The sequence below is a fragment of the Salmo trutta genome, chromosome 26, assembly GCF_901001165.1.
Source record: "Salmo trutta chromosome 26, fSalTru1.1, whole genome shotgun sequence".
Taxonomy (NCBI): domain Eukaryota; kingdom Metazoa; phylum Chordata; class Actinopteri; order Salmoniformes; family Salmonidae; genus Salmo; species Salmo trutta.
This window is the reverse complement of record NC_042982.1, coordinates 15,518,750-15,546,175: the sequence shown is the minus strand read 5'-3', so window position 1 is coordinate 15,546,175 and position 27,426 is coordinate 15,518,750. Positions and strand designations below refer to the sequence as shown.

Here is a 27,426-nt window from a genome sequence, read left to right as displayed (position 1 = left end):
TATGCAGCCTACTCAATCACTTTTTATAGCTACTGTTTACAGGCCTCCTGGGCCATATGCAGTGTTCCTTACTGAGTTCCCTGAATTCCTATCGGATCTTGTAGTCATAGCAGATAATATTCTAATTTTTGGTGACTTTAACATTCACATGGAAAAGTCCACAGACCCACTCCAAAAGGCTTTCGGAGCCATCATCGACTCAGTGGGTTTTGTCCAACATGTCTCTGGACCTACTCACTGCCACAGTCATACTCTGGACCTAGTTTTGTCCCATGGAATAAATGTTGTGGATCTTAATGTTTTTCCTCATAATCCTGGATTATCGGACCACCATTTTATTGCGTTTACAATTGCGACAAATAATCTGCTCAGACCCCAACCAAGGAAGATTAAAAGTCGTGCTATAAATTCTCAGACAACCCAAAGATTCCTTGATGCCCTTCCAGACTCCCTCTGCCTACCCAAGGACGTCAGAGGACAAGAATCAGTTAACCACCTAACCGAGGAACTCAATTCAACCTTGCGCAATACCCTAGATGCAGTTGCACCCCTAAAAATTAAAAACATCTGTCATAAGAAACTAGCTCCCTGGTATACAGAAAATACACGAGCTCTGAAGCAAGCTTCCAGAAAATTGGAACGGAAATGGCGCCACACTAAACTGGAAGTCTTCCGACTAGCTTGGAAAGACAGTACCGTGCAGTATCGAAGAGCCCTCACTGCTGCACGATCATCCTATTTTTCCAACTTAATTGAGGAAAATAAGAACAATCCGAAATTTCTTTTTGACACTGTCGCAAAGCTAACTAAAAAGCAGCATTCGCAAATGGAGGATGGCTTTCACTTCAGCAGTAATACATTTATGAACTTTTTTGAGGAAAAGATCATGATCATTAGAAAGCAAATTACGGACTCCTCTTTAAATCTGGGTATTCCTCCAGGGCTTCATTGTCCAGAGTCTGCACAACTCTGCCAGGACCTTGGCTCAAGGGAGATACTAAAGTGTTTTAGTACTATATCTCTTGACACAATGATGAAAATAATCATGGCCTCCAAACCCTCAAGCTGCATACTGGACCCTATTCCAACTAAACTACTGAAAGAGCTGCTTCCTGTGCTTGGCCCTCCTATGTTGAACATAATAAACGGCTCTCTATCCACCGGATGTGTACCAAGCTCACTAAAAGTGGCAGTAATAAAGCCTCTCTTGAAAAAGCCGAATCTTGACCCAGAAATTATAAAAAACTATCGGCCTATATCGAATCTTCCATTCCTCTCAAAAATTTTAGAAAAAGTTGTTGCGCAGCAACTCACTGCCTTCCTGAAGACAAATAATGTATACGAAACGCTTCAGTCTGGTTTTAGACCCCATCATAGCACTGAGACTGCACTTGTGAAGGTGGTAAATGACCTTTTAATGACGTCAGACCGAGGCTCTGCATCTGTCCTCATGCTCCTAGATCTTAGTGCCGCTTTTGATACCATCGATCACCACATTCTTTTGGAGAGATTGGAAACCCAAATTGGTCTACATGGACAAGTTCTGGCCTGGTTTAGATCTTATCTGTCGGAAAGATATCAGTTTGTCTCTGTGAATGGTTCGTCCTCTGACAAATCAATTGTAAATTTCGGTGTTCCTCAAGGTTCCGTTCTAGGACCACTATTGTTTTCACTATATATTTTACCTCTTGGGGATGTCATTCGAAAACATAATGTTAAATTTCACTGCTATGCGGACGACACACAGCTGTACATTTCAATGAAACATGGTGAAGCCCCAAAATTGCTCTCGCTAGAAGCCTGTGTTTCAGACATAAGGAAGTGGATGGCTGCAAATTTTCTACTTTTAAACTCGGACAAAACAGAGATGCTTGTCCTAGGTCCCAAGAAACAAAGAGATCTTCTGTTGAATCTGACAATTAATCTGGATGGTTGTACAGTCGTCTCAAATAAAACTGTGAAGGACCTCGGCGTTACTCTGGACCCTGATCTCTCTTTTGAAGAACATATCAAGACTGCTTCAAGGACAGCTTTTTTCCATCTACGTAACATTGCAAAAATCAGAAACTTTCTGTCCAAAAATGACGCAGAAAAATTAATCCATGCTTTTGTTACTTCTAGGCTCGACTACTGCAATGCTCTACTTTCCGGCTACCCGGATAAAGCACTAAACAAACTTCAGTTAGTGCTAAATACGGCTGCTAGAATCCTGACTAGAACCAAAAAATTTGATCATATTACTCCAGTGCTAGCTTCCCTACACTGGCTTCCTGTTAAGGCAAGGGCTGATTTCAAGGTTTTACTGCTAACCTACAAAGCATTACATGGGCTTGCTCCTACCTATCTTTCCGATTTGGTCCTGCCGTACATACCTACACGTACGCTACGGTCACAAGACGCAGGCCTCCTAATTGTCCCTAGAATTTCTAAGCAAACGGCTGGAGGTAGGGCTTTCTCCTATAGAGCTCCATTTTTATGGAATGGTCTGCCTACCCATGTGAGAGACGCAGACTCAGTCTCAACCTTTAAGTCTTTACTGAAGACTTATCTCTTCAGTAGGTCCTATGATTAAGTATAGTCTGGCCCAGGAGTGTGAAGGTGAACGGAAAGGCTGGAGCAACGAACCGCCCTTGCTGTCTCTGCCTTGTCGGTTCCCCTCTTCCCACTGGGATTCTCTGCCTCTAACCCTTTTACAGGGGCTGAGTCACTGACTTACTGGTGTTCTTCCATGCCGTCCATGGGAGGGGTGCGTCACTTGAGTAGGTTGAGCCACTGACGTGGTCTTCCTGTCTGGGTTGGCGCCCCCCCCTTGGGTTGTGCCGTGGCGGACATCTTTGTGGGCTATACTCGGCCTTGTCTTCGGACGGTAAGTTGGTGGTTGTAGATATCCCTCTAGTGGTGTGGGGGCTGTGCTTTGGCAAAGTGGGTGGGGTTATATCCTGCCTGTTTGGCCCTGTCCGGGGGTATCATCGGATGGGGCCACAGTGTCTTCTGATCCCTCCTGTCTCAGCCTCCAGTATTTATGCTGCAGTAGTTTATGTGTCGGGGGGCTAGGGTCAGTCTGTTACATCTGGAGTATTCTCTTGTCTTATCCGGTGTCCTGTGTGAATGTAAATATGCTCTCTCTAATTCTCTCTTTCTTTCTTTCTCTCGGAGGACCTGAGCCCTAGGACTACCTGGCATGATGACTCCTTGCTGTCCCCAGTCCACCTGGCCATGCTGCTGCTCCAGTTTCAACTGTTCTGCCTGCGGCTACGGAACCCTGACCTGTTCACCGGACGTGCTTGTTGCACCCTCGACAATTACTATGATTATTATTATTTGACCATGCTGGTCATTTACGAACATTTTAACATCTTGACCATGTTCTGTTATAATATCCACCCGGCACAGCCAGAAGAGGACTGGCCACCCCTCATAGCCTGGTTCCTCTCTAGGTTTCTTCCTAGGTTTTTGGCCTTTCTCAGGAGTTTTTCCTAGGGAGTTTTTCCCAGCCACCGTGCTTCTTTCACATGCATTGCTTGCTGTTTGGGGTTTTAGGCTGGGTTTCTGTACAGCACTTTGAGATTTCAGCTGATGTACGAAGGGCTATATAAATAAATTTGATTTGATTCACCAATATTATCGGTCGATATTGGCCTTTTACCGGTATATCGATAACTCCACTGATATTCAGTGAATAGAATGAAAAAAGGGAATCTCATGCTGATCTGAATATTTGAGGCTATTCTCATGATGTGTCATTAATGTCACAATGTATGAAATCAACATTTGAAGCATAGTTATTGGACAATTGCTCTTTTGGATGGCAACTAATGAAAATTCAGTGTGGAAAAGGCCACTTTTTAATTTCCGTGATGTAAAACAGTATAATGGCAAATATATCGGTACGTTTTGTCCCCCTCAAAAATCGTAATTGGTATCAAACCAAAATGAACATATCGGTCGGGGTCTAATTGGAAGGCCTTATAGTTTGTCAGCAAGTACTAAACCCAAAGGAAACTGTCTCTAGCCATTTTGATTCCCGGAAAATCACTACAGAGCTTTCAACTATTTCTTGGAGCACATACTGTAGATGGTGTTGAAGACAATTTAGATTTTCTATAGAAAACACCCATCCACTGCTATTCTCTCTTCCGGGATGCCTACAAGCCCCTTTCGGGATGCCTACAAGTAGGTTGAGAGTGCAGACAGGCAAGGCGAAACAGGAATGGCATGCACTGATGTGCAAAGGAAGTGGAACTCAGGTATCAGGAAGAATGTAGGGCTGAGGAAGGCGAAACATATTCATTTTAAACACCACCGACCCCACCACACATATCCAGGCCCATCAACGTCATCACAGGATGATTCCACAACCTCCCCGACTTTTTAGGAACCATGCAGAGTTCACAAGCCACATCAACTCCTCAGTAATGGCCCCACTATTTCAGCTCCAGACAAATGGTCTTCTTCAGCTAAGTTACAGAGCAGATGTAGACAGCAGCAGTAAGGCAGGCCCAAGCAAATATGATTCAGCCTACACGAACACACTGTGTCACACTGAACACAGCACAACACTAACCTGTAGGAAGTGCACAATGTTTTATGAGGCCTACATCAAATGATCCCCCGTACAAGCAGCTACATTGATGGAAGAAACCAAGATCCAAAGTGCTTCACAGCTACGGCATGATGCTAGGAAGCTGCATCTAACAGCCAGCACAGCGAAACGAGTCCCCAAATGAAACACCAGAGATCCCAAAATGAGCATTTGTACCCAATCTTCACTGGCAAAACAGCAACAAAGCACGGCAAAGAAAATGAGGTCAATGTCATCACACTCCTGGAGAGCAGAGGGCATGTTGTGGAGAACAGAGGCCTGGTGGTGCACCCTGACCATCCTTGGTTGGGAGCCAGCCCAGATGGAATCCTTGATGCAACACAGCTCATTGAGATCAAGTGCCCCTTTAAGAGTTCCACGTCTCTGACAGAATTTCTGAGTCGGCCAAATGGTGACATCAAAAGCTTGGATGATGGACAGTATCTAATTCGTCCTAATGGAAAAGATGGATACTACCTTCAGGTGGGTAAAAATGTTTTCAAGAAAATTGATTATTAGCTGTATTATTACAAGTATTGAACATTGTATTGTAAACTCAAACTAATCAGAATATTGTGGCAATGTGCTTTCTTATTCCTTCTTTCAGAAACAAGTGACCATGATGTGCCTGAGCCTACAGAGCTGCAAGCTGGTCATCTGGACACCAAGCGAGCACATAGAAGTGGACATTCCATTTGATAAAGACTACACAGATGCACATGTGCAACAGCTGAAGAAGTTGTGTCTATTTGCTAGAAATTAGCTCTCCTCTCAGATTTACAAGAGCTGTACAAATTTTAAGTATGTTGTCAATTTTAGGGAACAAACTATTAGGCACAGTTTGCGAGGTAATCTTGTACACATTAAGACGCCTTATTGCTCCTTCCACATGAATACAGACATTAGCAATGCGTCATGTGCGAGTGACCTGCTCATTTGTCAACTGGCATTGCTTTGAGTGTAAATGCTGGTAAGACCAAGCGTACATTCCGTTCCTCTAGCAAGTCCCTAATTGTGAAGCCACGGTCCCCCATCACCTCATCTCCAGCACGCAAATGGTCGAGAAACCCTGAGTTCTGTGTTATGAACCTATCGCTACATTTCCCACCATAAGCCTCTGAAATGAACACAACCATTCCTGATGGACCAGTTGCTACTAGATATTTTACAGTATTACTGGCATAGTAGTGACTGTGAGATTCAGTTCTTGAGTCCAGATTTTTAGTCTTTTGCAAAATACTTTCTGTGCAGTCAATAAAACAATTTGTGTTTGAAAAATTCTCCCGAAAAACCTGTGGCATAGTAGCCTTAATCGTCTCACGAGGCAGCCATGGAATGAGATCCTTGGTCAATCTATCCAGAATTCCAATGTTTTACTGACCTGTCCAGGTGACCTTTTGAAGTGTCTTGCTAAATCAGCTATAACAAAGTTCTGTATAAGCTTCATTAGTGTCAACAGAATTTGGCCTACATTGTTGATGATGTGGGGGCAAAACCTTGTAAGCAAGACACAAGAGTGTTGAATCCTTGTAGTGGAATTCCTGTGTACAGCAGACAGTCTGCATCATCTTTTAATGTAACATCTGTAGTGGAATCCCTGTGTGCAGCAGACAGTCTGCATCATCTTTCAATGTAACATCTGTAGTGGAATCCCTGTGTGCAGCAGACAGTCTGCGTCATCTTTCAATGTAACATCTGCAACAGACAGTGACCTCTCAGGGGCTGGTGCAGTTATCATGCCGCATGTGATGGTAGGTTCTTTGGAATAGGTGTGGTCCTCCATTGCTGCGTCTGACCACTGTGTTTGGGCATCATGGAAGGTCTTTGAAATAGGACCTGGCTCCTCAGAAACCTCCACCACACCAGGCTCATCTGCAGGTGATGATTAGTTGAATATGAATATAGATGATTAGTTCATGAAATGATTTGGTAAGGATCTGGAAAAGCAAATTCACTGATTAGGGATACTTTTAAAAACATTTTAAACTCCCTGTGCCTTACTTATAGCATTTACCAGACTATTATCTACTGCACTCTAAACCCAGTGGGATACATAGACTAGGTTTAATATTTTCCAAATAAATATTCCGTGTCTATTAACTAGAACAGTTAATGAAATTAACACCTGCCAAATACAGGGTAAATGTTGGCTGTGGCAGGTAAACATTTCAGGTCACCTGCCACCATGGCAGATAGGTTATTCTTCTATTAATATTATTATAAATTAAGAATAATCATGGATTATGGTTCCACAATATGTGTCATATTTCTAATATCAGGTAGCCTACCACTGACTCAGTGTTTACAATTATAAAGCGTTTAACATAGATTTCATGAGTGGTAGATTTTTTAAAAAGTGGCTGGTAGAAATTAAAGAGATTAATTAGACTCGAAGCTATCGTAGTCAGATTCTAGTAACAAAAACTGAAGACAAGCACGCGATATCAAAACTAGTCAACATACCTGTTCTTGTGACATGTCTGTCAACCCTCCTGCTGAGGCGACGTCTCTTCTCTGGTGGCCTCTCATAACCCTGAAAGAGCGTTGGGTATGGGTTATCCTGCGTTGGCGTCTTATCAACAAAGCGAAACGAGCAAGCATTCAACTTTTTTTGGAGCCAATTTCGATTCGTCATCATTTGGGAAGCGATGGAAACTGTACAATCTCTGACAGGAACATTCTGATTTAGTTTTAGGTTTATGGTCGAAGCAATCCAATTAAAGCCAATCATGAAGTTTTGTCTGGTTGTATGTACAACCACGAACAGCACATGTTGTCCCCGAGCTCCGTAACATTTCAACATCTAGCGAGTGAACATCTTATTATTGCTTATCCCAGTTGGCTAGCTTCTAAAACCAAAAATACCGCCGGTCAACTCAGTACTTCGCTACTTCCGCCGGAAGTGCCACCCATAATCGTTTCCCCAGTAACCTCCCGAAGAAACTTGTGTACAGGCAGAAACTCAAACAGGACGTACACGTGCTAAGATCTATTCAATCGCAATCCATGCTTCAAGATTGTTTTGATCATGCGGACTGGGATATGTTCCGGGTAGCCACGGATAATAACATTGATGCATACACGGACATGGTGACTGAGTTCATCAGGAAGTGTATAGGGGATGTTGTTCCCACTGTGACTATTAAAGGCTACCCAAACCAGAAACCGTGGATATATGTCAGCATTCGCGCTAAACTGAAAGTGCGAACCACCACATTTAACCATGTTAAGGTGACTGGGGATATGGTCGAATACAAACGGTGTAGTTATTCCCTCCTTAAGGTAACTTCTTAGGGATAGCCCCCTTTTTTTACATTTTCGCCTAAAATGACAGGATATGCATATTCTTGGCACCATTTGAAAGGGCACACTTTGAAGTTTGTGGAGATGTGAATTGAATGTAGGAGAATATAACACAATATATCTGGTAGAAGAAAATACATTTTTTTCTACCACCGTCTTTCAAATGCAACAGAAAGGTCCCAGTTCTAGCCATCACTCTGGTTGTAATTCCGATGGTGTCCACAAGATGGCAGCAGTGTATGTGCAACGTCTCAGATGGATACCTTGAAATATGAGCGAACTACATAACATTTAGTGTGAAGTCACCCAGGTACATTTGGGCAAATTGTGAAGGAAACATTTGCATTCATATTACATTTGTCTGCAGGAATATCGTCAAATCTGTATACTTGGACTTTGATTTAGCTTTCCAGTATTAGTAGCCATATTATAAGTTTGCAAAACAATCAGTTTTCATAACTTCATAACTGAATATTCTTATAATTTTTGTCCATAAATGAAAAGGCATGCTGTCGCACAAGGTTAGCACAGCAACATTTTACGACAGGTACAGGGTTTCCGGATACTCCCGTAAAGCCCAGCTCATTGGCTATCTATTTAGCTTTGTTTGACCCCACTTGGTACTTATTTGACAAAGTTAGAGTCGATCAAGTTAAGACCGCCCGCGTCTTCGGCGTGCCATGAAGGCGTCGCTCTCTGACCAAATTTGGTGTCCTATAGGATATACTACACCCCTAATGATATAGTGAAGTCTAGTTACGTTCTAGGATCTCTGAGGAATACATATGAATGTGATTTGACTGGTTGAAACAATGTTTAGGGTTAGATTTTCACCGATTCCTTGCTTTGCAAATTGAACGAGTGGAAATACAAAATCGATCGTGCATGCTATATGGACTTTTTCAGGATATGAAAAAGGATTTTATCTAACAAAACGATACTTCATGTTATCTCTGGAACCCTTTGGATGATAAATCAGAGCAAGATTTCAGAGGTGAATTTATCAAACCTATCGCGGTGAAAAAAACTGAAAAAAGACTGAAAAACAGCTTCCATCTCAAGGCCATCAGACTGTTAAATAGACATCACTAGCCGGCTACCACCCGGTTACCCAACCCTGCACCTTAGAGGCTGCTGCCCTGTATACATAGACATGGAATCACTGGTCACTGTAATAACTGAACACTAGTCACTTGAATAATGTTTACATACTGCTTTACTCATCTCATATGCATATATTGTGTTCTATTCTACTGTATTTTAGCCAATGCCACTCCGACATTGCTCATGCTAATATTTATATTTTTCTTAATTCCATTATTTTACTTTTAGATGTGTGTGTATTGTTGTGAATTGTTAAATATTACTACACTGTTGGAGCTAGGAACACAAACATTTCACTACACCCTCAATAACATCTGCTAAATATGTGTACGTGACCAATAACGTTTAATTTGATTTAGTATAGCAAGGATTTTACAGCTTACTAATAGTGCATCTCACCACACTGTTCTTTACAAGATAAAGTGAGGTTAGCATAGTAACAGTTAATTCAAATCGGTTGATAACTGATATTGAACTCAATGATCCAGTCTAGGAATGGTGTAAACAGAAGAATTCTGTTAATCTGGAAGGGGTATTTGATGGGGGGAGGGGGAGAAAGCTGGCATATATAAACCATTGATGAATCGATGAATGCTGCTTCGGAGCTGGAAAATGGTTGCTGGCACTGGGAGTCGTAGCTGGTTGCCAATGTGGGGCCCCCTTTAGCACATGTCTGAATGTACATGGGTTGTTTGAGGACACAGTAATTTATGCTACTCGATACTGACAAAAGACAGCCAGCAAACGAGAGAGAGGGTGCCTGGCTCTGGGAAGAAGCATGCCAGGAATTTTAAGAGCTGAGACTGCTGGCTCAGTGCTGCCTCCAGATGTGGGAAGGGAGGCTTTATGCTGGCTAGTTACCTGGAGAGGAGAGGCTTCAGTGCATGCTACTTAGCCTGTGCACTGAGGCAGGAGGCAGGGAGGAAGGAGAGATGGACTGTGTCTCAAATCACACCCTATTCCCCATGTAGTGTACTACTTCCTATTGCTTATAGTGCACTACTTTTGACCAGAGTCATTCGTCTTCAGAGCCAAAAGTAGTTCACTGTATGGGTGTGGCTCTGAAAGTGGATAGTACTGTATGAGCAATAGGATGTGATTTGAGACACAGCCATGGTCTCTCCCCCACCTCTACTCTCCTTCACTTATGACAATGGCCAGGTCCTCTGTTGAGTCCATAGTTCATAGTCACGTTTTATTGACAACCATAAGCCTATAAACTAAGACTCTCCCAGACCGGTTTCAAACATGGACAACTTGCTAGCTAACATACTTATTTGCATTTTGTGTGGGTATCATCTCTACAAAATGAACAAAACCATTTTGGAACAATAGATACATAAATAAATATCCAAAGTATGAAGCCTGGTTTGATAAAATTCTATAAGACTATAGAGTTTTGTGAGCATTTTATTCGGTGTACAATATATTTTGATGGTACGTGTAATGTGTAATTTGAGACCCTCAGCCTGCTATGGCTGGGGCTAGGAGAGACATTACTGAGTAATGAATGTGTGATGTGAAGGTCTGCACCTGCTCACAACTTCTTATCTCTCCTCAATATCTGGAGTAGGCCCATAATACCTGTGAATCACTTCCAGCTCCACTAAGACAGCAGCAGACAACAGTCGAGCTAGTTGGGATCCTAAGGTAGGCAGGGCTAGAGGCACCACTGGGATTTTCAAATAAACTTTACCATTAGGAACGATGCACACAAGCATGCATGCACACATGCACACACATGCACACACTGTGTAGAGCAGTGTGGCACTTTAATTGGGGAGGTCGGGCTTATAGTAGTGGCTGGAATGGAATTAATGGAACGGTATCAAACACATCAAACACATGATTTCTACGTGTTTTAATACCATTCCATTTATCCACATTCCAGCCATTATTATGAGCAGTCCTCCCCTCACCAACCTCCTGTGGGGTAGAGGAGAGGGTATCTGCCCAGAAGATCAGGGGCTGTCAGCTAGGTGCATCTCAATCACTATCTACAACTGCAGAGATACTGTGTGTCTGTATACTCTTAGAAAAAGGGTTCCCAAAAAAATAAGGATTTTCCATGGAACCCAAAAGGGTTCTTCAAAGGGTTCTCCTATGGGGACAGCCGAAGAACCGTTTTAGGTTCTAGATACCACCTTTTGTTCTATGCAGTGAGTGTCGGGAATTGTAAATATTCACCCTAACTCTCTCCATCATACTGTAAGCTTGTACGACGGTCCAGATTTCTGTTGATATTGAGAGTCGAACTTGGGAGAGAGTTTGCTGGCTTCGCTTTCCTCAAAACACATGTTTCCCATTAATTGCCGAAGGGAACGTTTTCCAATTAGAAGAGCCTGGGGGATGCGTAAAATAGTGGAGGATTCCACTAAAAAGACGAGGTCTCTAAATTGTATTCTATCACACATAAAATCAGAGCTCTGTTATCTTGATGCAAACTACAGTATGGTTTTAAAGACCTCCAACTCTCAACCTATAGACCCCATTTCTCCGAAAAAAAAAAGGTATTCTTTAAAACAATAGGGTTGGTAGGTATATGACAGCTTTGAAAAATTCCAAAACTGAATTGAGGCTGAACATTGCATTCGTTGTGGTACTAGACCAGATGCTGCCCACATAGTAAGTTGTGAGGTTATGGGTTGATAATAATCACATGAAAATGTTCTGTGAGCTTTCCTGACAGATCTACAGTACACAGTATGATGACAGAGTGGTTCAAAAGACTAGCGACACTTAGACCTGAACCACAATACCCCTCACACTCTCTCTCTCTGTCTGTCTGTCTCTCTCTGTCGATCCGTCTCTCTCTCTCTGTCTCTCTGTCTATCTCTCTCTCTGTATATCTGTCTGTCTGTCTCTCTCTCTCTGTCTCTGTCTATCTCTCTCTCACTCTGTCTATCTGTCTCTCTCTCTGTCTATCTGTCTCTCTCTCTCAATTTTTTCAATTCAATTTGCTTTATTGGCATGACGTAACAATGTACATATTGCCAAAGCTTACTTTGGATATTTACCATATTAAAATAATAAGAATCAAAATTGTCAACAGGACAACAGTAACAACAATAACCAAGGGTCAAAATAACCATACGTTGAACAATAACAATAATCATACAGTAGAGGACATGTGCAGGTTGGTTGGTCTGTCAGACACTGTCCCTCATCTTATGGTAGGCAGCAATGTAGTGTGCTGCCAACCCACAGCTCTCTGCGTCCTCCCCCAACAGGACGGGTAGCCTACTCTCATCAGAGAGGTCTTTGAAACCTTGAATTAGGGTTTCAGATTTGGGGAAATGACCGTCTCTAATTGTTTTATATTTTTTACATTTTGTCAGGAAATGCAGCTCTGTCTCAGGTTCTGCTGTGTCTGCCCTTCTCAATGGCAAGGCTGTGCTCACTGAGCCTGTACTTTGTCAAGGTTTTTCTAAGGTTTTGATCAGTAACCATGGTCAAATAGTTAGCCTCGGTGTAATGTCAATTCAGGGCCAGATAGCACTGCATTTTGCTTTGTGCTTGTGCTTGTGTTTCCCAATAAGCAATGTAGTTTTGTGTTTGACTGTGTTGTAATTTGTTTTATTCTGATTGATTGGATGTTCTGGTCCTGAGGCTTCAGTGTGTTAGCAGAACAGGTTTGTGAACTCAGCCCCAGGACCAGCTGGACGAGGGGACTCTTTTCTTTGCTCAGCTCTTGGCATTGCAAGGCTTGGTAATGATATGAGAGGGGGTCACTGTATTTTAGATGTTTCTAAAACTTAATTGCTTGTAAAGGCACGGGGATGAAGACCAAACAAACACGTACACAAAACACAGGGTTGAAACCCAAAACAAAAGAGTGAGGAGTACCTTGAATAAATACAGAAACGCATAATGATCATCACACGGGATGAGACCCGTAATCATCTGCACAATCCACAATGGCACAAAAGCCAAAACACACAGCCCAGGTACTCACTTGCACCAAAGGACATTGTAACAATAATTGACAGGACAATGGTATACCAAGGGCACACTTATACAATTACTAATCATTGGGAATAGGTGCCAGGTATGTTTGGCCAGCTGCCGGAGTTTGGTCGTCGTCAGACGGACCAGTAGCAGTGGCGTCGGAAGGACCGGTTGTGGTGGCGTTGGACGGGCCAGTTGCGGCTGCTGAAGTTGCGGCGGCGCCGGACGGACCAGTCGCAACATCGTTGGACGGGCCATTCCCGCTGTCTCCCTTAATGGTCGATATTCTGTCACGGTGGTATGAATGATTCGGGAGACAGGCGCAGGAATGTGTAATCGTTTTTTTACTACACCCCAAATGACGGCGTGCCGTGTAAAGTACCAAACAAACATTATACAAAACACAAGGGTGAAACCCAAACAAACGAGAGTGGAGTACCTGGAATAAATAACACTAGCGCACAATGATTATCACACGGAATGAGACCCGTAATCATCTGTACAATCCACAATGGCACGAAAGCAAAACACACAGCACAGGTACTCACACGCACCAACGGACATAGTAACAATAATCGACAGCACCATGGTGAACAATGGGCACATATATACAGATACAATCAGTGGGAATAGGGGCCAGGTGTGCGCAATGAAAGTTCCTGAGGGATCCGTGACAACCCTACACCTCGCTGCCATAAAGTGAAATTGGTTCAATGACACATTCAATTCGTTTTAGCCAAATTTTAATAGGTATTTCATTTTGATTTAGTTTTTTAATGGTGTAGAATGCCCTGCGTGCTTTCTATCTCAGTTCATTCACAGCATCATTAAGGTGTCCAATTGAGCTTTTTTTAAACCTAAGTAATTGTAGTGTGTGCAGTACTCTATATATTTTGTACCAATTGAGAACTTTGGTCTAATTCCCTGAGATATCTCTCTCTCTCTCTCTCTCTCTCTCTCTCTCTCTCTCTCTCTCTCTCTCTCTCTCTCTCTCTCTCTCTCTCTCTTGCAGAGGGGTCAAATACTTATTTCCCTCATTAAAATGCAAATCATTTTATAACATTTTTGACATGTGTTTTTCTGGATATTTTTGTTGTTATTCTGTCTCTCACTGTTCAAATAAACCTACTATTAAAATTATAGACTGATCCTTTCTTTGTCAGTGGGCAAATGTAGAAAATCAGCAGGGGATCAAATACTTTTTTCCCCCACTGTAGATATAGGAGTTTATGAAAATCGGGTTTGTTTTCGAATTCATTGTGGATCTGTGTAATCTGAGGGAATGTGTCTCTAATATGGTCATACATTTGGCAGGAGGTTAGGAAGTGCAGCTCAGTTTCCACCTCATTTTGTGGGCAGTATGCACATAGCCTGTCTTCTGCCTACAGTGGCCTTTCTCAATAGCAGGCTAAGCTTTCCTTAAGTCTGGGTCAGTCACACTAGTCAGGTATTCTGCCACTGTGTACTCTCTAGTACAAAGTGGGGCCAAATAGCAGTCTAGTTTGCGGACCCCAGACCTCACAACCATAAAGGGCAATGGGTTCTAAAACTGATTAAAGTAATTTTTGCCAGATCCTAATTGGTATGTCGAATTTTATGTTCCTTTGATGGCATAGAAGGCCCTTCTTGCCTTGTCTCTCAGATCGTTCACAGCTTTGTGGAAGTTACCTGTGGTGCTGATGTTTAGGCCAAGGTATGTATAGTATTTTGTGTGCTCTAGGGCAATGGTGTCTAGATGGAATTTGTATTTGTGGTCCTGGCGACTGGACCTTTTCTGGAACACCATTATTTTGGTCTTACTGAGATTTACTGTCAGGGCCCAGTTCTGGCAGAATCTGTGCAGAAGATCTAGGTGCTGCAGTAGGCCCTCCTTGGTTGGTGACAGAAGCACTAGATCATCAGCAAACAGTAGACATTTGACTTCAGATTCTTTCTTATGTTTTTGCATTCTTCCTTAAACCATATGTCGTTGTTGTTCATTTACTTCTTTCTTTCTTTCTTTCTTTCTCTCTCTCTCTCTCTCTCTCTCTGTTTCTGTCTCTCTATCTGTCTCTCTCTATCTGTTGCTGTCTCTCTCTATCTGTTTCTGTCTCTCTCTCTCTCTCTCTCTCTCTCTCTCTCTCTCTCTCCAAAAGACTGGTGACACTTTGACCAGAACCCAAATACCCCTCTCTCTTTTTCTCTCCCTCCCATTCTCTGTGTCTCTCCATCGTGCCAGGCCCCTGCTGGACTGGCTTTGTTTCTTAATAGGGGCTAATACTCAACCCTGGCTCCTTCCGTGGGGACGGGCCCTATGAATACCCCCAGTGTGTGCCTGCTCCCTCTCTCTGTTCCTGCTCATTCTCTCAGGGAATGCCAATGCCATGAGGTAAGGAGCCTTTGTACCTCCCAGACCAGAGCAACACACACACACACTCACACACACATGCACACGCAAACACACACACAAACACACAAACACACATGCACACGCAACACACACACAAACACACACACACACACACACACACACACACACACACACACACACACACACACACACACACACACACTGTTCACATGGTGCCAACGGCCCTCAGAAGGAACTATTGTAAACTCACTCACACTTTCAAGCAGTACTGAATGTCCTGCAGAAAGTGTTTAAGCAGGGGTAGAACTTAGGAAGCGCATTAATTTTAAAAAATCCCAACGTGCTCATTGTCCGAATCAATGAAGATATCGAAGGTCGGATTCCCTCCCAGGCTGATGGGGAAAAAAGGAAGGATGATTCCGTAAGAGCTGTAATACTTTGTAAGACATCAAACTATATCAAATTTGACATCATTGCGCTTAAACGTTGATAACCTTTTGGCTTTCGCATACTGTGTTAAGAGCTCTCATGGTTTCGAGGTGTCCTCAATCCCACAATACCTCTTCATGGGCTCTGAACAGCCACAGACCACACAGTGAGTGAGTTTATTAAAATGGCCCCTGAGAGGGGTGAAGGGGGCAGTGTGTACCCCTGAGAGGGCATCCAAGGCGGTCATTGTGTTCACTGGTATAGGTACTATGTTGGAGGAGCATCATCTCAGGCTAAACCAGGCCAGGCCAGACCAGGCCAATCTAAACAGGCTGCTAACAGAATGCTGAGCCAGCCATGTCTTTGTGCTGTGACTTCCTCTCTCGCAGGGGGGCTTCACATACCCCCCTCTCTCTGTCTCTCTCTCTCTCTCTCTCTCTCTCTCTCTCTCTTTGTTGCTCTCTCTCTCAGCTCTTCTCTTCTTTGGAGGTGGAATCTTTCCCAAGGTCAGTACCAGTGCTTTCAAAGGATGAGAGAGAGAGAGAGAGAGAAAGACAGAGAGAGAGAGAGAAAGAGGGTTGTGTCCTCAATTCACATACAACAGGACTAGAGACCTCCTTGTGGACAAGGCATTGGAAGGGTTTGAGAAGGGTTTTGGACTGGAAACTTAGGTTTTGTGGTTCAATGGAACTGAACAGAGGGACGAATGACTTTCAGCTCTTCTGTAATGTTTGGTCATGCTAAACAGGTGACCCACATCTGATTGGAATACAGTAATTCCCTTTACCTAGTCATTTCAATTGCTGACATATAGTATTTCTGAGAAAACCTCACATAACTTTACAATACATTATATGTACAGTCGGAAAGCACATAAGGCAGAATAATACTGAGTATGAATCAAAGTAGGGAAAACATAGTCACAGAGCGTTTCAGAGTAGGCCTGGATATCATGATCCTAGCCATATTATCATATACTGGAACAAAATGATGACATCCTCTCAAAGGGCATTCAAACAGTGGGATTAGAGAGAACATGCACTGACCTGCCTCCACTCGTCTCTCTCTCAGTCTCTCCTCAGTCCACAGTCTCTAGAGTACAGCATCTGCAAATGGCAACAAAGGTCTGGTCAGATCAGATGAAACAGGCCAAAGTACAGAATTAAATAGAACATTGTCTCTATAGTATATTGGCCAAAGCATACGGAAAAAATATAAATAAAAAACACGGAAAATCTTCCAGGAAATAATGTACGGTACCATATCATCATATCAACCCATGTGACCCTACAGCGCTGTGTATACCATTAGTGATGGACCATGTGACCTTGCTGCGGCGGTATAGCTGAGCAGGTTGTTGATTCGTTGGACTAATGGAGGGGAATACAGTATATTGAGAATAACATTTCCCACTGCTCATTTGCATGAATGCAAATTAATAGCATATCGAAAACTACAAGCAAAGAATTCAAGTAACACTACGTCCATGTAATACCACACGACACAGGATATTTCAGGACTTTTCCCGAAATGACAGCGAAATGACAAACTCCCACTTAGTCTTTAAAATGCACTTGATGCCATGATACCAGGAGAGCCTTCGACAGTCAATTGAGCAGCACTAGTATCTCAATCAAAAGCTCTTAACAGACTCCCTTAACAGACTTGCGTTGACTCTTTCTTTTGACGTAGGCTACTTCACATACTCAGCCTGTGACCTCTGCACATAATAAAACCCAACTAATTATCCTCAATGCATGAAGTACCAAGAGAGCATCGTCTGTTCCAGGTTGGCTAGGCTCTGGGCTCTACAAATAATCCTGTGAGGTCTGCTAAACTCTGGGTTCTACACATATTCCTGAGGTTGGCTAGGCTCTAGGTTCTACACATAATCCTGTGACAGCATGGCGGGAAGACATCAAAAGAGGAACCAAAGTAGAGACAAGGAAAAAGATTGTACCCCAGGGAAATGTCAGCATGGATGGTATGGTAAATGGTACCTCTCTGATGACCCAAATGAATGGTATAGGATTATGTTCACTATTGTTGGTGTTCATCTCTGGCATTGTCTCCAACCTTGGCTGGTAGCTCTCCTAGCTCCCTAGCAGTTTGGTTGTTGGCATATTCTTATTTACTGCTTATTGTTGTGTTATTATGTCCTTATGTAGGTACGGTCAAATAAAGTGTTACCTAATGTAGGCTTTTAATGGCCGCCTAAAATATAGCTGTCTCAGGAGTGACACACAGAGAAGGTTAGGACATGGTCTATCTAAGTACACCGCAACATGTTCAGTCCCAAACCAGATGGAAATCGGGGTCAGTGGTGTTTATGAGAAAGGGACTGTGGCCGCTTGATGTACAAAGAGTTCTGAAGAGAAAAAGACACAAAATTACACTGGTGTTTCTTAAAGATATTGTTCCTGTTTTAACCTCCAATAATGTGTTTGATCTATTTTGGGAAAAGCGTTAAAAGCAACATTTGCTGACTCCGACAAAAGTTGAGTGGAGGAGGCCATCACAGCCCCCTGTCTCATTAAAGACAACGACCTTGATCAGCGTGATGGGACAGCTTGGCTCCAGATGAGAGGACAGCTATTTCCATCCACTCCATTTATTTGTGTGTTTGTATTAAGATACCTACAGCAGGCAGAAGGCAGCAGGCAGCACCGTGCTGATAAAGCATAAAAAGCCACTGTTTTCCCCTGGAGAGACAGCAATGGGACAAGTGGATATGTGCCAGTGACTGACTGTTCAACTGACGCCCTGGCTCGCTGGGCGCCCGACTACTTCACTGACTGACTGACTGACTGACTGGCTGGTTGGAGCTTGGCTGGATGACTGACTGACTGGTTGGATGACTGGCTGTCTGGTTGGATGACTGACTGACTGACTGGCTGCCGACTATTCCACTGATTGACTGACTGACTGACTGGCTGGCTGGATGACTGACTTACTGGCTGACCAGAGAGCTCCACTCAGCGCCACCTCCCTGCCTGCGGGGATAGACTGCTTGCGCAAGTCTAAGAGAATGCAGATCTGATAGCCCCCCTGACAAACTCACTGAGATTTTACTATGGATGGACAATGTCAGAGATACGGTATGGTATAACAGGGTCATTGTCACATATACAGCTGTAGTACATGGTATTATGTTTCTATGATAAACATGTCTGTTATATCTAGCTTCCATAGAAGAGGGAAGAGAAGCTAGCATGTAACGCTGCATTCAAATGTTCCTCTGAATCTTATTTTCTAGTTGGAGAAGTCATAAATTGCTAGGTCGGTCTAATGAGATAGTTAGCCATTACAATATTATCAGAAGCTGAGCAAACTAATGTTGCCAATAACAAATTAGCTTGCTAACATTGACAATATAGTTAAACGAGCTACATAGATACATTATTATGTTGTAAACAGCTTTGTTCCATCATCTTTTATAATCTTTCATAGAAAATGTGAATAATCAGAGCGTTTACGTAATTCCGACTTGGAGGGTCGTTCAAACAGTCGAAAATAAAAGTTTCGGATTATTCTGACACCACTTAAATGCATCACAACCACTTGCAATAAACTCACCAACAATATTTTCAGTGATACTTGCTAAAATGGTTGGAATTCATGATGATGTAAAAAACTACGATATGGAAAACTATGGAACAGCAGCACACATGAAACTAATCATCTTTGTGCCCTCCATATGATGGCCAATGAAAAACATAGTGGGCAATAACAAACACACAACCATGAAAAGAATCCAGTAGCACATTCCAAACAGTAACCAACAGATCTCATAGAACTCTGCACAGGCCAACCCAATATCCCCCTGGAGCTACACTTCAACAAGAATGAAAATATATGGAAAATGGGTTGCACATTTCTTGCTAGGGATTTTATGTCTAAAAATCACATATTTGGTTAAGCGGGATTGTCACTCTAGTGCAGACACCCACTGTAAATTCCAAACGGAGACAAATACTTTCTGCTCTGTTGCTTCTCTTAATTACTGGTTATACAGTACTTCTCAATCCGAATGTGGAGTGGTCAGCGTCAAACTGAGCATGATAGCAAAGCAATAATTGGTTATTCATTTTGAATCCCGATGGCCATGGCTGAGTGGGTGCAAGCACGATCGGAATGAAAATTCATTTTCACAGAAAATATGTGGCTTCACAAAGAAATACCGCATCAATTCAGCAATGTCACATGGTAAAAGCTGGCACTATGATGCGCAGTCTCCATCTTTTTGGCCAAATGACACAAATCCTCAAGGACAGCTAGAGCCCACTAATAATAACAATCATGAAAATGGCCAGTTTCTGAATCTCAGAAAATAGCAGTGCTTAGTCAGTGAGATTCCATAATGTTTCCATAATCTGCATTTAATCACATTTAGAAACTTTTCAGAGGAGTTACATATTAATGGCAGGTTTATTTGTGCAAGAGATTAACCAAGGGGAGCAGTGGTCCTGGAGAAATGTTTGTTCCTTTAGTTTTTGGGGAGTTTCAAGTCTTTTTTTTGAAGTTTCAAGTCAGCTAGAGAAGGCAAGAGAAAGCATTTCAATAACTCCATTTCTTCTTAATTATGATATGACTTGTTTAAATCCCAAAAATTTGAGTGGATATAATTCAATACTTGTCACAGATACCGAGTAACATCTGCTATGACCTCAAATCAAAATCAAATCAAATCAAATGTATTGGTCACACACATATTTAGCAGATGTTATTGCGGGTGTAGCAAAATGCTTGTGTTTCTAGCTCCAACAGAGCAGAAATATCTAACAATTCACAACAATACACACATCTAAAAGTAAAAGAAATATATAAATATTAAGACGAGCAATGTCGGAGTGGCATTGACTAAATACAGTAGAATAGAATACAGTATATACATATGATATGAGTAAAGCGGTATGTAAACATTATTAAAGTGACCTTGTTTAAAATATCTGATTATGATCAACTAAACTGTGACAACTTTATTTGAAATAAGCACTAAAGATATGTCTAGAGAGAAGGACTGTCATGGCAAAATCTTTCAGCGCTGACATACTGTAGTGTTTGCGTGCAGCGATGTTTAACATTGACAGACATCTTAACTGCTATTGGCTGTACTATAAATATACAGCTGTAGTACATGGTATTATGTTTCTATGATAAACATGTCTGTTATATCTAGCTTAGCTGAAGAAGAACGCACATCTGCACAGTTTCACATACTTTGGTTTCACACTTTCTCGTTTAATGACATGTGCCACTCATTCTGACAACACATTCATCCGTAAAGCAGCACACTGTCGTAAACCATAACAACGTACAGTACGACGTACAGTACATCGTACCATACATGACATTTCCCCCCCTTCCAGAACCAGTAACTGGTACTGTACCATATATAAAAATGTCCAGAGGGCAAGAACCTAGAGTGATACCTGTAAGAACTAGCCCGAACTAGCCAGTTCAGTCCATTAACCTGGAGGTTGACTAAGACACCTAACGGAGCCTAAGAATGAGAGGAGGTTAAGTAGTCCCCCAGATGATCAGGGAGAGTTCGTGCCCGCATACGCCGTTCTTCAGCCGCCACCGCTTGTGGCTCTGGCCCTTGGGGAGCCCACAGAGGCTGGGCCTCGGGTGGTAGCAGTGGAGAATGTCCATCAGGTTGCGTCCAGAATGAGGCCATTTTGTTGCACTGCTGATGCCGTCGGGCTTGGACCAAGTCTGGCTTCATCGCCCTGTGTGGCTTGTTGAAACGCTGTTTCATTTGGTGCCTGGTCACTGCCTGCTTTTCTTGGGTGCGCCTAGTCGCTGGTGCTGCTACTCTCTGTGCTACTCTCTGAGTCTGTCCAGTGGCAGTTCCATCTCACGACCTAGCATGAGAGATGCCGGGGAGACCTGTGTTTTTGTCTGTTTGCTTGCTCTGTAGTGCATTAGCATTTGGTTCAAGGCAGTTTGGAACGTACACCCCTGGACCTCTGATGCCGTTCTTCAGCGTTCCAACAGGTTGTAGTAGGCCTCACGGATGTGTTTGATTCCCTTGTTGCTGAGATAGGAGGAGAACTCGACAGAGGTTAGCTGGGGCCTATTGTCCGTGGTGAAGATGAGGGGTAGGCCCCACCTCGTGAACAGGCTATTTAGGATGTCCACGATGGCCTGTGCTGTGACAGTTCCGACAGGAACCACTTCTGGCCACTTAGAGTGGTCATACGCCACCACGAGGAAGCGCTGATGGTGAGGGACTGCGTGCCCATGGATCTCGCCACAGATGTCCAGCTTGATGTGATCCCAGGGGCGGGATGGGCTTCAATGTCGTGGTCGATGTCTGGCCACCACACAAGGTCATCGCTGCTTGACCTTCACTATGCCCAAGTGAGCTTCGTGCGCCATGGATAGAACACACCCACACAGGCCACTCGGGACCACAGTGCAAAACCTTCGAGAGACACAGACTTCTTCCCAGCAAGTAAGTTTGTGATTCACCCTGGCGAAAGGCGCCAGCTCTTCCGTTACACGTGGCACTGTGGCCTGAGAGTAGTGGGGCAGAAACTGGAGGCAGTAGGCTGTCATGCCCAAGAACGAGGCCACCTGAGAGGCTGAGGTTGGTGGACGGCTTTAATGTTCGACATGATTGGGGCAATGCCTTTGGCCGATAGGCGGAACCCCACAAATTTGACGGCTGGAGCTGCAAAGGTGCACTTTCCCCCATTCAGGGTCAGGTTGTTCCTTAGAGCACTGAATACTCTGTGGAGTCGATGGTCATAGATGTGGAGGTCAGGGCTGTGGACCACGATGTCGTTCAGATAGACTGCCACCATGGGTATTCCAGCGAGGATGGTGCTCATCACCTTCTGGAAGCAGCTGGGGGAAGAGCTAAGTCCAAAAGGAATGTGTGTGTATCTGAACACAACAGCATGTGTAACAAAGGCCGTGAGGTCTCTGCTGGCTGGGTGGAGAGGCATCTGAAGATAACCCTGACGCAGGTCGAGCTTTGTGAAGATCCTGGAGCCATTAAATTGTGCGGTCAGTTCCTCAGCTGTAGGCAAGGGGTACTTTTTCGGGACAACAGCCTTGTTCACAGAACAGAGATCCACATAGGTCAGGATTCCACCAGACGTTTTGGTTGCAATGACCAAGTTTGAAATACAGGGGGCAGCGTTGACTGGCTCAATGACGCCTGCCTCCAACTGTGATTGTAGATCTTTTGTGACATCATCACGCAGTGCAAAGGGAATGCGCCGCAGAGGCTGCAAGACTGGGGTCACGCCCAGGTTCACTCGGGGCCTGTGAGTAAAAGCAGTGAGGCAGCCCAGTCCATCAAACAGAGCTGGCCAGTTATGTTGCCATGTGCCGGTAACTTGGTGGATAGCTGACCCACTGTCATCTCTCAGTGTGAACCCCAAGCCTGTGAAGAGGTCGAGGCCCAGGAGGTTGGCACCCTGCTTCGAAGGCAGCTGCTTGGCGCCGTAGTGCACTGGGACCTGGAGGGTGCCTGCAATGTCTATCTTGGATCTACCATACCCACACAGGGCAGTGGAGGGCTGTTGGAGTGGTAGGTGACTGAAAAACTTGTAGTAAGTGGCAAGGTTGAGCAACAACATCGCAGTGCCAGTATCCAGTAGCAAAGGCAAACCCACCTCACCCAGCTGCACAGTGTATGTCTTGAATGACACATGGTTGGTGGAGACGGTTCAGATTTCAGTGTGTTCATATTGAGAGTGAGACGAAAATAAGGGCCTGTTCTGAGTGGAGCTAGTAGCTGGGGCAGAACGACACACTTTTGCAAAGTGATTAGATTTTGAACAGTTCTTGCATATTTTCCCATGGGCTGGGCAGTTTGAAGCCCTTGAATTGTGAGAGCGAGCACCACAGTTGCCACAACTACTTCTGTTTGTTTGTCTGTGTCCATGCAGCTATCGACGTGGGAGGGCGTGCGCAGCGAGTGATCGCTGTAGTGCGCCTGCTCGGGCTGAAGCTGCTGTGTGAGAATGGCTGGGGGCCGAGTGTATGCTGCAGAGCTGTCTGTTAGCATAGTAGAGCATTCCAAAGCCGCTTCAACCTGGAGTGCTATTTTAATAGCTCCGTCAAGTTGTAAATTATTCGATTCCAAAAGTGGTTTCTCCCTTGTCTTTTCACATAACGTCCCGTCTATCAGCTGATCCCTGATGATCTCATCCTGAAGTGTCCCATAGTTACAAGAGCTAGCCAAATCCCTCAGACTAGCCACCTAGCTTTGAATGGTCTCTACCGGCCGTTGTTGTCTTTTCCATGGCCAGTAGCATCAGAGGAGCACTGCTCTTTCCCGGCAAAGTGGTTCCATAGGAGGCTGACTGCAGCGGTGACATGTGCCACTCATTCTCACAACACATTCATCCATAAAGCAGCATACTGTCGTAAACCATAACAACGTATAGTACGACCACGAATAACAATGCCCACCCAAGCCTAGTCATTCGCTGTTTCTCTTTAATTGAGTAATCTTCATGTGTCAGACTAACCTAATTTAAAATATTAAAATTTGAAGTATTATATGATACTCTTGCAAGTCTGAAAAACACTGACGAAAACATTGTCCAAGTGGATGGCTATTGTCCATGTGAGGCAGTTGGACAGAGTCTAAAAGTGCCGTTGATCAGCCAGACTAAAACGCTAGCTGTGTTGCTAGCTGATCTTCAGTTTTTCTTGACACTGAGCCATGAGAGGGCGTTGGTGTTGGGGACAGTTGAGAAGCCGTCACATTACTTGCTGCAGAGAGAGAGAGGAGTGGTGGCGGCAGGACCAGATGGCTAGCTCTCTGGACTCAATGTACCATCCCTCTGATAAACCCAGACAGAGCCGTTACACTTTCCAAAAGAGAGATGAAAGGAAATACAGGGAGGGAGGGAGGGGAAAAAAACAAAGGCTCGCCTTTCGCAAATCTTTAATTACCCAACTGTCGACTGCTTTTCAGATTGCTGCTTTTTAAAACACCCCCTCCCCCAAAGAACGAACACACACACACACACACACACACACACACACACACACACACACACACACACACACACACACACAGCGACTTCCCGCCAGAGGATCCCTATACGACAGTCTTGCTCTGCTGATGAGAGGGAATCAAAACTGTTAAAAAAGGAGGAAAAAACACATAAAAGATATGCAAATACAACTGTCTGGGGGCGACGTCGAGCATTAACCAGCGTTGAGGTTCTACTATTTTTAGCTGGCGTCTCTTTGCAGACTCTGAAAGATGTGTGATGACTTCCTTAAGCGCAGGATTTTATGTGCTACAGACACAGCTTGGCTGTGCAGATATGTCGGGAGAAATATCCCCCTTAATTGAGACACTTCACAAATGAAGCTGTCAAACCCAGTACAAGCAGAATACAGTGAGAGTTGAAACTGGATTTCGAGGAAAGAGCTACGTTGGAGTCTTCACTCTTCACACATAAAAAAGTAGAGTGTATAAAGTGACTAGCGAGGTTTGGATCTGATCTTATGGAGACGGTTAGGCAGTAGCGCAAAGATTTTCTCCCTTTCACTAATATAACCACTGGCAAGTGTACAGTGCATTCAGGAAGTATTCAGACCCACCTTTTGTTACTTTACAGCCTTATTCTAAAATGGATTAAATAAAAAAATATCCTCATCAAGCTAAACACAATACCCCATAATGACGAAGTGAAAACAGGTTTTTAGACATTTGTGAAAATGTATTAAAAATAAAAAACTGAAATACCTTATTTACATAAGTATTTAGACCCTTTACTATGAGACTTTGAGTTCAGCTACATCCTGTTTCTACAACTTGTTTGGAGTCCACCTGTGGTAAATTCAATTGATTGGACATGATTTGGAAAGGCCCACACTTGTCAATATTTATAAAAAGTCCCACATTTGACAGTGCACAGATACGGGGAAGGGTACCAAAACATTTCTGCAGCATTGATGGTTCCCAAGAAAACAGTGGCCTCCATTATTTGTAAATGGAAGAAGTTTGGAACCACCAAGACTCTTCCTAGAGCTGGCCGCCCGGCCAAACTGAGCAATCGGGGGAGAAGAGCCTTGGTCAGGGAGGTGACCAAGAACCCGATGGTCACTCTAACAGAGCTCCAGAGTTCCTCTGTGAAGATTGGAGAACCTTCCAGAAGGACAACCATCTCTGCAGCACTCCACCAATCAGGCCTTTATGGTAGAGTGGCCAGACAGAAGCCACTCCTCAGTAAAAGGCACAAAACAGTCCGCTTAGTTTGCCAAAAGGCACCTAAAGGACTCTCAGACCATGAGAAACAAGATTCTCTGGTCTGAAGAAACCAAGATTGAACTCTTTGGCCTGAATGCCAAGCATCACGTCTGGAGGAAACCTGGCACCATCCCTACGTTGAAGCATGGTGCTGGCAGCATCATGTTGTGGTGATGTTTTTCAGAGGCAGGGACTGGGAGGCTAGTCAGGATTGAGAAAAAGATGAACGGAGCAAAGTACAGAGAGATCCTTGATGAAAACATGCTCCAGAGCGCTCAGGACCTCAGGACCTTCACCTTCCAACAGGTCAAGAAGCCTGAGCACAAGACAACGCAGGAGAGACTTTGGGACAAGTCTCTGAATGTCCTTGAGTGGCTCAGCCAGAGCTCGGAACCCGATCGAACATCTCTGGAGAGACCTGAAAAAAACTGTGCAGCTCCCCATCCAACCTGACAGAGCTTGGGAGGATCTGTAGAGAAGAATGGAAGAAACTGCCCAAATACAGGTGGGCCAAATTTGTAGCGTCATACCCAAGAGGACTCGAGGCTGTAATCGCTGCCAAAAGTGCTTCAACTAAGTACTGAATTAAGGGTCTGAATAATTATGTAAATATTATATATTTTTTTTTTAATTATACATTAGCAAAAATTTCTAAAAACCTATTTTGTCTTCATGGGGTATTTTGTGTAGATTGTTGAGGGGAAAAAACTATGTAATCCATTTTAGCATAAGGCTGTACTGTAACAAAATGTGGAAAATGGGAAGAGGTCTGAATAATTTCCGAATGCACTGTATGTGCAATAGAACAGGGTGTTAATTATGCTACTCCAAGTGTATGTGCCACATAATTAAAGCACTGCCCTCCAAGGCCCAGCCATGGCTGCATCCCTGCCCAGTCATGTGAAATCCATAAATTAGGGCCTAATCAATATATTTCAATTGACTTATTTCATTATATGAACTGTAACTCAGTAAAAACGTTGAAATTGTTGCATGTTGCGTCTATATTTTTGTTCAGTATGTTAGAGTTGAGGTGGACTCTGTCTGATTGAAACTGCTGTAAAAGGTCTAAAGCCAGTACAGTTCTACCAATGTAGCAACCTTTTTCTCTTCGGTCATTGTTTACATGAAGTGAGTCAATCCCTGTAAACAGCAGACTAGCTCAAAGTGTGATTCTCCTTTTTAAATACAACACAAACAAACAGAGGGCGTAAAATAGGAGCTATGGTTCCATTCAGTGCAATACGTCATAAAACATGGTGTGTGTGTGTGTGTGTGTGTGTGTGTGTGTGTGTGTGTGTGTGTGTGTGTGTGTGTGTGTGTGTGTATCTCACATACACACACACACCTTCAAAAACTGGAGCCCCAGCAGCAACAGTTCTTGAGGGAGATACTGAGCATCAGATGGGAGGATCGACGGACCAACGTCAGCGTCCTGACCCAGGCAAACATTCCCAGCAAAGAATCCCAAATCATTGT

At 43.6% G+C, this 27,426-nt stretch overlaps 2 long non-coding RNA genes across 4 annotated transcripts in view; one reads left to right on the top strand and one right to left on the bottom strand.

Moving 5' to 3' along the window:
• The first annotated feature begins 3,547 nt into the window (after nucleotides 1-3,547).
• LOC115163242 (uncharacterized) lies at nucleotides 3,548-5,873 on the top strand. The gene is made up of 2 exons (XR_003869711.1): nucleotides 3,548-5,065; nucleotides 5,190-5,873. It is a non-coding gene; the product is annotated as an uncharacterized LOC115163242 (long non-coding RNA).
• The window catches only part of LOC115163239 (uncharacterized), a 78,055-nt gene continuing 55,687 nt past the window's right edge, over nucleotides 5,059-27,426 (bottom strand). The window contains exons 4-6 of one of the 3 annotated variants that reach the window (XR_003869709.1): nucleotides 16,763-16,822; nucleotides 7,046-7,115; nucleotides 5,961-6,454 (exon numbers count right to left, since the gene is read on the bottom strand). This is a non-coding gene — a long non-coding RNA (uncharacterized LOC115163239). Of the gene's footprint in view, nucleotides 7,116-16,762; nucleotides 16,823-27,426 lie in introns of all 3 variants that reach the window. The other 2 variants (XR_003869708.1, XR_003869707.1) reach the window with 2 other exon arrangements.